Below are 11,126 nucleotides of genomic sequence, written 5' to 3'. Positions count from 1 at the left end.
TTTGTCACTTGTTTATTATTACATTTAATGTTAAACATTTTCTTTTCACCGTCCATGTCCCTACAACCAACCCAACTATCCGCCTACCAACCAAAATAACTTACCTACCTACCTACCTACCTACCTACCTACCTACCTACCTACCTACCTACCTACCTACCTACCTACCTACCTTCACACCAATTAACCAACTAACTTGCCCACTTACTCACTACCTTCATACCAATCTGCTTGCTTACCCACCTACCAACAAAACAACCAACCTACTAATATACTAGCCGATCGCCTACCTACAAGCCTACCCACCAATTACCAACCAACAAACTTACTTACCTAACAACCAACCAACCAATTAACCATCTTATCTTCCAAAAAATTAACCAACCAACAGACCCACTTACCTACCTTCCTACCAACATACCTACCTACCAACCAACAAAACATTCTGTCTTCCCACCAATTAACCAAATAACAGACCCACTTACCTGCCAACCAACCAACCAACCAACCAACCAACCAACCAACCAACCAACCAACCAACCAACCAACCAACCAACCAACCAACCAACCAACCAATTAACCAAACAACAGACCCACTTACCTTCCTGCCTACCAACCAACCAACCAACCAACCAACCAACCAACCAACCAACCAACCAACCAACCAACCAACCAACCAACAGACCAACCAATTAACCAACCAACAGACTCACTTACCTACCTTCCTACCTACATACTTACCTACCAACCAACCAACCAACCAAACATTATGTCTTCCCACCAATTAACCAAATAACAGACCCACTTACCTGCCAACCAACCAAACAACCAACCAACCAATTAACCAAACAACAGACCCACTTACCTTCCTGCCTACCAACCAACCAACCATTCTATCCTCCTACCAAATAACAAACCAACAGAGCCACTTATCTATTTATCAACCAACCAACCAACCAACCAACCAACCAACCAACCAACCAACCAACCAACCAACCAACCAACCAACCAACCAACCAACCAACCAACCAACAGACCAACCAATTAACCAAACAACAGACCCACTTACCTTCCTACCAACCGAACAAACATTCTATATTCCCACAATTAACCAACTAAACGACCCACTTACCTACAAATAAATCAACCAACAAACCAACCAACCAACCAAACAACCAATCAACAGACCAACCAATTAACCAAACACAGACCCACTTACCTTCCTACCAACCGAACAAACATTCTATATTCCCACAATTAACCAACTAAACGACCCACTTACTTACAAATAAATGAACCAAGCAACCAATTAACCAAATAACATACCCACTTATTTAACAACCAACCAATTAACCATTCTATCTTCCCACCAATTAGCCAACCAACACACCTACCTACATACCAATCTAACAATTTGCACGCAAATTCACGAGTGTGAAATTTGGTGGAGGAAGAATTATGGTGTGGGGTTTGTTATTCAGGAGTTGGGCTTGGCCCCTTTAGTTCCAGTGAAAGGAACTTTGAATGCTCTAGGATACCAAAACATTTTGGACAATTCTATGCTCCCAACCTGGGGTCCCTTCCTCTTCCAACATGACTGTGCACCAGTGAAGTGAAGTGAATTATATTTATATAGCGCTTTTCTCTAGTGACTCAAAGCGCTTTTACATTGTGACACCCAATATCTAAGTTACATTTTTTAAACCAGTGTGGGTGGCACCGGGAGCAGGTGGGCACAACAGCAGTGACTAGGTTGGCAGAAGCGGGGATCGAACCTGGAACCCTCAAGTTGCTGGCACGGCCACTCTACCAACAAACATTAATAGTTTCATGTTGGTGTTATCACAGCAGACGCTCTATAATTTAGCGTGTCGCAAAGCACATGTGCAGTGTCCAGTGCACAAAGCAAGGTCCATAAAGACATGGATGACAGAGTCTGGTGTGGATTAACTTGACTGGCCTGCACAGAGTCCTGACCTGAACCCGATAGAACACCTTTGGGATAAATTAGAACGGCGACTGAGAGCCAGGCCTTCTCCACCAACATCGGTGTGTGACCTCACCAATGCGCTTTTGGAAGAATGGTGGAAAATTCCAATAAACACACTCCGCAACCTTGTGGACAGCCCTTCCCAGAAGAGTTGTAATAGCTGCAAAAGGTGGACTGGTATCATATTGAACCCTGTGGGTTAGGAATGGGATGGCAACTTCAAGTTCATATGTGAGTCAATGCAGGTGGCTAAATACATTTGGCAATATAGTGTACAAACCCCGTTTCCATATGAGTTGGGAAATTGTGTTAGATGTAAATATAAACGGAATACAATGATTTGCAAATCATTTTCAAGCCATATTCAGTTGAATATGCTACAAAGACAACATATTTCATGTTCAAACTGATAAGCATTTTTTTTTTGCAAATAATCATTAACTTTATAATTTGATGGCAGCAACACGTGACAAAGAAGTTGGGAAAGGTGGCAATAAATACTGATAAAGTTGAGGAATGCTCATCAAACACTTATTTGGAACATCCCACAGGTGAACAGGCTAATTGGGAACAGGTGGGTGCCATGATTGGGTATAAAAGTAGATTCCATGAAATGCTCAGTCATTCACAAACAAGGATGGGGCGAGGGTCACCACTTTGTCAACAAAAGCGTGAGCAAATTGTTGAACAGTTTAAGAACAACCTTTCTCAAGCAGCTATTGCAAGGAATTGAGGGATTTCCATCTACGCTCCGTAATATCATCAAAGGGTTCAAAGAATCTGGAGAAATCACTGCACGTAAGCAGCTAAGCCTGTGACCTTCCATCCCTCAGGCTGTACTGCATCAACAAGCCACATCAGTGTGTAAAGGATATCACCACATGGGCTCAGGAACACTTCAGAAACCCACTGTCAGTAACTACAGTTGGTCGCTACATCTGTAAGTGCAAGTTAAAACTCTCCTATGCGAGGCGAAAACCGTTTATCAACAACACCCAGAAACGCTGTTTCAAGCTGGGCCTGAGCTCATCTAAGATGGACTGATACAAAGTGGAAAAGTGTTCTGTGGTCTGACGAGTCCACATTTCAAATTGTTTTTGGAAACCGTGGACGTCGTGTCCTCCGGACCAAAGAGGACAAGAACCATCCGGGTTGTTTTAGGCACAAAGTGTAAAAGGCAGCATGTGTGATGGTATGGGGGTGTATTAGTGCCCAAGACATGGGTAACTTACACATCTGTGAAGGCGCCATTAATGCTGAAAGGTACATACAGGTTTTGAAGCAACATATGTTGCCATCCAAGCAACGTTACCATGGACGCCCCTGCTTATTTCAGCAAGACAATGCCAAGCCACGTGTTACATCAACGTGGCTTGGTAGGTAGGTAGTGCATTCAATTGAGGGTTGAAAAGGATTTGCTAATCATTGTATTCCGTTTATATTTATATCTAACACAATTTCCCAACTCATCAATCAATCAATCAATCAATCAATGTTTATTTATATAGCCCTAAATCACAAGTGTCTCAAAGGGCTGTACAAGCCACAACGACATCCTCGGTGTCGAGTGGGTCTGACATAATATTGTGAAAGTCCAACACATCAGTGAAAGTCCAGTCCATGGTGGGGCCAGCGGGAACCATCCCGAGCAGAGACGGGTCAGCAGCGTAGAGATGTCCCCATCTGATGGACAGGCTAGCGGTCCACCCCGGAGCAGAGTAGAAAAGAAAAGAAAAGAAACGGCAGATCAACTGGTCTAAAAAGGGGGGGTCTATTTAAAGGCTAGAGTATACAAATGAGTTTTAAGATGAGACTTAAATGCTTCTACTGAGGTAGCATCTCTAACTTTTACCGGGAGGGCATTCCAGAGTATTGGAGCCCGAATAGAAAACGCTCTATAGCCCGCAGACTTTTTTTGGCTCTGGGAATCACTAATAAGCCGGAGTTCTTTGAACGCAGATTTCTTGCCGGGACATATGGTACAATACAATCGGCGAGATAGGCTGGAGCTAAACCGTGTAGTATTTTATACGTAAGTAGTAAAACCTTAAAGTCGCATCTTAGGTGCACAGGAAGCCAGTGCAAGTGAGCCAGTATAGGCGTAATATGATCAAACTTTCTTGTTTTTGTCAAAAGTCTAGCAGCCGCATTTTGTACCATCTGTAATCTTTTAATGCTAGACATAGGGAGGCCCGAAAATAAAACGTTACAGTAATCGAGACGAGACGTAACGAACGCATGAATAATGATCTCAGCATCGCTTGTGGACAAAATGGAACGAATTTTAGCGATATTACGGAGATGAAAGAAGGCCGTTTTAGTAACACTCTTAATGTGTGACTCAAACGAGAGAGTTGGGTGGAAGATAATACCCAGATTCTTTACAGAGTCTCCTTGTTTAATTGTTTGGTTGTCAAATGTTAAGGTGGTATTATTAAATAGATGTCGGTGTTGAGCAGGACCAATAATCAGCATTTCCGTTTTCTTAGCGTTGAGTTGCAAAAAGTTAGCGGACATCCATTGTTTAATTTCATTAAGACACGCCTCCAGCTGACTACAATCCGGCGTGTTGGTCAGCTTTAGGGGCATGTAGAGTTGAGTGTCATCAGCATAACAGTGAAAGCTAACACCGTATTTGCGTATAATGTCACCTAGCGGCAGCATGTAAATACTAAAGAGTGCAGGGCCAAGAACCGAACCCTGGGGAACTCCGCACGTTACCTTAACATAGTCCGAGGTCACATTGTTATGGGAGACACACTGCATCCTGTCAGTAGGATAAGAGTTAAACCAAGACAAGGCTAAGTCTGACATACCAATACGTGTTTTGATACGCTCTAATAAAATATTATGATCAACAGTATCGAAAGCGGCGCTAAGATCAAGAAGCAGCAACATAGATGACGCATCAGAATCCATCGTTAGCAATAGATCATTAGTCATTTTTGCGAGGGCTGTCTCCGTAGAGTGATTTGCCCTGAAACCGGATTGAAAAGGTTCACAGAGATTGTTAGACGCTAAGTGTTCATTTAGCTGCTGTGCGACAATTTTTTCGAGAATTTTCGAGATAAACGGTAGGTGGGACACCGGCCGGTAGTTCACCATGAGGTCAGGATCGAGGTTAGGTCTTTTGAGTAGAGGATGAATAACCGCTTTTTTGAATGCTAGAGGAACAGTACCAGAGGAAAGTGATAAGTTTATAATATTTAACACTGATGGACCTAATAAAACAAAAAGCTCCTTGATAAGTTTCCCAGGAATTGGGTCAAGTAAACATGTTGTTTGTTTTGTCCCATTTACACATTTTAACAATTCCTCCAATGTTATTTCATCAAAGAGAGAGAAACTATTTTGGAGGGCAGTGTCCGTCGTATATACCGTCGTATTTGTGTTAATAGAACCCAGTTGTAGCTGAGATGCGTTGTCTTTAATCTCTTTTCTAATGACTTCAATTTTCTTATTAAAGAAATTCATAAAGTCATCTGCTGAGTGGGTGGAGCTACTGGGAGGAGTCCCTTGTTGGGTTAGCGATGCTACTGTACTAAACAAAAATTTAGGATCATTTTTGTTGAGGTGGATGAGATTTGAGTAATATTTAGCTTTAGCTGAGGTAAGCATGCGTTTATAAGTTATTAAACTATCACTCCATGCTTGATGGAAAACCTCAAGTTTAGTCGCACGCCATTTGCGTTCCAGCTTTCTACATGATAATTTCTGGGCTTTAGTTTCTTCTGTAAACCATGGGGTACGCCTTTTAGGGGCCCTTTTTAGCTTTAGCGGTGCTACACTATCAATGGTGTCGCGCAGGGCGTCGTTAAAGCTGTTAGTGAGGTTATCAATAGAGCCCACATAATTTGGGAAAGGTGCCATTACTGAAGGCAGTAGGTCAGTAAGAGTCGTCGTTGTGGCAGTATTAATGTTGCGGCTGCTATAGTAGTTATTATTATTATTATTAGTTTGTTGACAATGAGTCAGAACTTCGAATTTTATAAGGTAATGATCGGACATTACTTTAGTGTACGGGAGTATCGTAACTTTAGAGGTGGTGACACCCCTGACAAGCACTAGATCTATCGTATTACCGTTGCGATGCGTGGGTTCATTTATTATTTGTGTAAGACCACAGCTATCAATTATAGTCTGGAGCGCCACGCATGGAGGGTCCGATGGGGTATTCATATGGATGTTAAAGTCTCCCATTATGATTATATTGTCGGCGTGCGTCACTAGATCAGCAACGAACTCTGAAAATTCATTGATAAAGTCCGAATAGGGCCCTGGGGGGCGGTAGATGACAGCCAGGTGCAGAGGCAGCGGTGTGACAAACCTCACAGTAAGCACCTCAAACGAGTTATATTTATTATTTAGGTCCGAGGTAAGGCTAAAGTTTTTGTTGTATATTAGTGCAACACCCCCACCCCTTTTAATGGGGCGGGCAATATGCGTTCCCGTATAGCCAGGAGGAGACGCCTCACCCAGCGCAAAAAAATCGTCTGGTTTGAGCCAGGTCTCGGCTAGACCAACGACATCAAGATTGTTGTCTCTGATGACTTCATTAACTAATAACGTTTTGGAAGACAATGACCTTATGTTTAAAAAGCCCATATTATAGGTAGTGGGCTGTTTTGAGGAGTTTTTGTTGAAAGTATCCGTAGTAGCAATATTAATAATGTTACGTTTATTAAGCATAGTGCACTTTAAATAATTTCGACCATATCTAGGAATTGATATGACAGGAATTTTTAGATTGTTTGCCACCTCAGTAAAATGCATGTCCACCTCTGACGCAGAAAAAACATTATGTGAGTTGTATATTATTCTAGAAGAATTGCTATGTGTGCAGGGATTATCCAGCCTGGCGCTGGCTAGTTCTAGCTTAACAGACTCCTTATTAGCGCTTCTTTGTGGATTAGCATTTAGCTTTTTCGTTAGCCCCGCTAACAACAACGCATTTAGCTTTGTTGTTAGCCCCGCCCGACACCCCCGCTTCTGCTTCCGAGCGCATCGCTTACGTCTCTTTCGCTGACGGTCTCCGCTGGTAGTGGACGCCGCTGCTTCAAAGGCCACTGCTGGATGTAGCTCGCGAAGAATTCCCAAGCTAGCGAGTAGGTCCATCGTACACGCATCTTTCAGCCCAAAATGGCCCGATCTCTCCACATCCAGAATCGTAAGTCGGTCGTAAGTGATCACGGAGTGAACACGCTGTGAGCCAGCCATGAAATTGACTGAATTGAGGGGTATTTTTGCCAAATCGGTCTACACTTCCAGGAGCGCTCGCACGAAGCCGCTGCTCTGAAGCGCAGCCATCTTGGAAAAACTCATATGGAAACGGGGTTTGTACTTACCTGTCAACCGGAGCGCTGTCCTAGTTAGACATCTACGTATGTGTGTGGTGTGCAGTGGATGTGGAGGTTGCATGAGTCCAGAGCAGAGTGTGGGTGGAGCAGTTTAATTTACGCCACCCAGGATTGTTTGATGGGACGGAGCATGGTGGAGATGTGTGTTCCTGCACTTGAAAGCCGGGCATGGGGTGTGAAAAGGTGCATTGTGTAGTTCCTGTGGAGCTCCGCGCAGATTACCATTGGATGAGCATTCAGGCAAGTTTGGCTGGGGTGTGACATATATAGGGCCTTGTTTTTCCTAAACGTAACACAACCTACAGCTCAAAGGGGTGGAAAGTAAGTTAGTATTTTGTACACAATAGTGAATGCAATGTCTAAATCACTTTCCTTTTCACCCCGTCAGCTTCTTTCACCCGTGCAGACATTATGGCCGCCTCTCTCCCATCGCAACCCGCTCAAGTAATTGCTCCCAGAGCCTCCGTCCTTTCTGACGACGGAGAAAAAAAATGCTGGCTGTGTCGCCATGACAACTGGATACACATCAGCGTTCATTTTAGGAAAAGGGAGGGGGAAGGCTTGTGTTTCTGGCGGGCTATTATTTTTACTCTCACCACGGGCCCGCTGAGACGCCTCCTGGCAAAGCGGCGCTGGAGTTGACACACCACATTTCACATGTGCGCGCAAAAGACCGCGCCGCAGTAGCCGAGCTTTTTCAGCCAGCTCGGGTCCCCGCGGCGTCGAGCTGCTGCGAAGGATGTTTTTTTGGACACAATGGGCCCGTTTCAGTGGACGGTGAAGAAAGTCCTCTTACTTCATAGTCAAGCACAATAAGCCTGAAAGAAGAGGGTTGGAAAAATGACCACTGTCTGGTCTCTAGGAATGTTGGCCAAGATGGAGCGCTGGGGAAGAATCAGGCATTGATGGAGATGTGTGGGAGGGAGATGTTCCTGGTCACAGCTCACAATCTAAAGTGACAAGACTTTTGTCCGCAGACACGAGGTCGCGTCCTTGAATGGATTCGACAAGTCGTCATTTTTTTGAAGCCTTTGACCCTCTGGGACAGACCTGGGCATTCTGCACACCTTTGTGCGTCCCTTTAAATGTTTTTAAAAAAGTATCTATGTCGAGTGTGCAATACAACGGTGCTGCTTTTGTTTTGAAAAGCGTCATTTGTGTTACTTCCGTGTGGACGTATGCTCGTGCGTGATTGTGAGTGAATGTGAACAGCGGCGGATCACACTCCTCAGCCTTCCCGGTAAGGTCTATTCAGGTGTACTGGAGAGGAGGCTACGCCGGATAGTCCAACCTCGGATTCAGGAGGAACAGTGTGGTTTTCATCCTCGTCGTGGAACTGTGGACCAGTTCTATACTCTCGGCAGGGTCCTTGAGGGTGCATGGGAGTTTGCCCGACCAGTCTACATGTGCTTTGTGGACTTGGAGAAGGCATTCGACCGTGTCCCTCGGGAAGTCCTGTGGGGAGTGCTCAGAGAGTATGGGGTATCGGACTGTCTGATTGTGGCGGTCCGCTCCCTGTACGATCAGTGCCAGAGCTTGGTCCGCATTGCCGGCAGTAAGTCGGACACGTTTCCAGTGAGGGTTGGACTCTGCCAAGGCTGCCCTTTCTGTTCATAACTTTTATGGACAGAATTTCTAGGCGCAGTCAAGGCGTTGAGGGGATCTGGTTTGGTAGCTGCAGGGTTAGGTCTCTGCTTTTTGCAGATGATGTGGTCCTGATGGCTTCATCTGGCCAGGATCTTTAGCTCTCACTGGAACGGTTCGCAGCCGAGTGTGAAGCGACTGGGATGAGAATCAGCACCTCCAAGTCCGAGTCCATGGTTCTCGCGAGGAAAAGGGTGGAGTGCCATCTCCGGGTTGCGGAGGAGACCCTGCCCCAAGTGGAGGAGTTCAAGTACCTCGGAGTCTTGTTCACGAGTGAGGGAAGAGTGGATGGTGAGATCGACAGGCGGATCGGTGCGGCGTCTTCAGTAATGCGGACGCCGTATCGATCCGTTGTGGTGAAGAGGGAGCTCTCAATTTACCGTTCGATCTACGTTCCCATCCTCACCTATGGTCATGAGCTTTGGGTTATGACCGAAAAGACAAGATCACGGGTACAAGCGGCCGAGTGTGAAGCGACTGGGATGAGAATCAGCACCTCCAAGTCCGAGTCCATGGTTCTCGCGAGGAAAAGGGTGGAGTGCCATCTCCGGGTTGCGGAGGAGACCCTGCCCCAAGTGGAGGGGTTCAAGTACCTCGGAGTCTTGTTCATGAGTGAGGGAAGAGTGGATGGTGAGATCGACAGGCGGATCGGTGCGGCGTCTTTAGTAATGCGGACGCTGTATCGATCCGTTGTGGTGAAGAAGGAGCTCTCAATTTACCGTTCGATCTACGTTCCCATCCTCACCTATGGTCATGAGCTTTGGGTTATGACCGAAAGGACAAGATCACGGGTACAAGCGGCCGAAATGAGTTTCCTCCGCCGGGTGGCGGGGCTCTCCCTTAGAGATAGGGTGAGAAGCTCTGCCATCCGGGAGGAGATCAAAGTAAAGCCGCTGCTACTCCACATCAAGAGGAGCCAGATGAGGTGGTTCGGGCATCTGGTCGAGGTGTTTAGGGCACGTCCGACCGGTAGGAGGCCACGGGGAAGACCCAGGACACGTTGGGAAGACTATGTCTCCCGGCTGGCCTGGGAACGCCTCGGGATCCCCCGGGAAGAGCTGGACGAAGTGGCTGGGGAGAGGGAAGTCTGGGCTTCCCTGCTTGGGCTGCTGCCCCCACGACCCGACCTCGGATAAGCGGAAGAAGATGGATGGATGGATGGATGGATGTGAACAGCGGCAATCACAAATTACAAAATACATTTAAAAAAAACATCTATGTCGTGCGTGCAATACAACTGTGCTGCTTTTATTTTGAAAAGTGTTATTTATGGGCATATGTCCATGTGTAACCTGTGAGTGAAGGTGCACAGCGACAAGTGATGCCCGGTTATCCCCGAGACGCTAAAAAGAGAAAAGTTGATGACGAATGCCGTGTTTTCAACAAGACATGGACTGCCTAGTATTTCTTTACAGAAATTAAAGGTACATTTGTGGTACACAGGCTGCTGTGTTTAAAGAATATCATTTGAATCGCCACTACACGACGAAGCACGAGGAAAAATACCGGAATCTGTCTGATGAAGCGCGAACGCAAAGGAAGGCTGATGCGTTGATGTTAAAACTGCAAACCCAACAAACCCAAATTTCACACCCCCAGAGATGCAGCCGTCAGGACAAGTTTCGTCATTTCTCACAAAATCGCCAGAAAAAGTAAGGTGTTTTCTGACGGAGAGTTTATTAAGGAGTGCTTATTGGACTCTGTTGCGCTGATATGCCCGGAGAAGAGGGGCGCATTTGAGAACGTGTCACTCTCCCGACGCACTGTAACGAGGCGGGTTGAGACCATCGCTGGAAACTTGGAGCTTCAGCTGAAGAACAGAACGGCCGACTTTGACTGTTTTTCGCTGGCTTTGGATGAGAGCTGCGATGTACGTGACACCGCCCAGCTGCTCATCTTCTTACGTGGGATAACTGCAGACTTTCAAATCACGGAGTAGCTGGCAGCCATGCAGTCAATTAAAGAGACAACCACAGGTTGTTCACATAGGTAAATGCGTGTTTGGACATGTTAGGACTGAAATGGGACAAGCTGGCAGGTGGGACGACAAATGGTTGTCCAAATCTGACGGGGAAAAATGTTGGACTTTTAAAGAGGATGCAGGATAAAGTGACAGAAATTGACATTTTTGGAGA

Source organism: Entelurus aequoreus, linkage group LG07 (assembly GCF_033978785.1).
Source record: "Entelurus aequoreus isolate RoL-2023_Sb linkage group LG07, RoL_Eaeq_v1.1, whole genome shotgun sequence".
NCBI classification, from domain to species: Eukaryota; Metazoa; Chordata; class Actinopteri; order Syngnathiformes; family Syngnathidae; genus Entelurus; species Entelurus aequoreus.
This window is presented reverse-complemented; position numbering follows the sequence as displayed.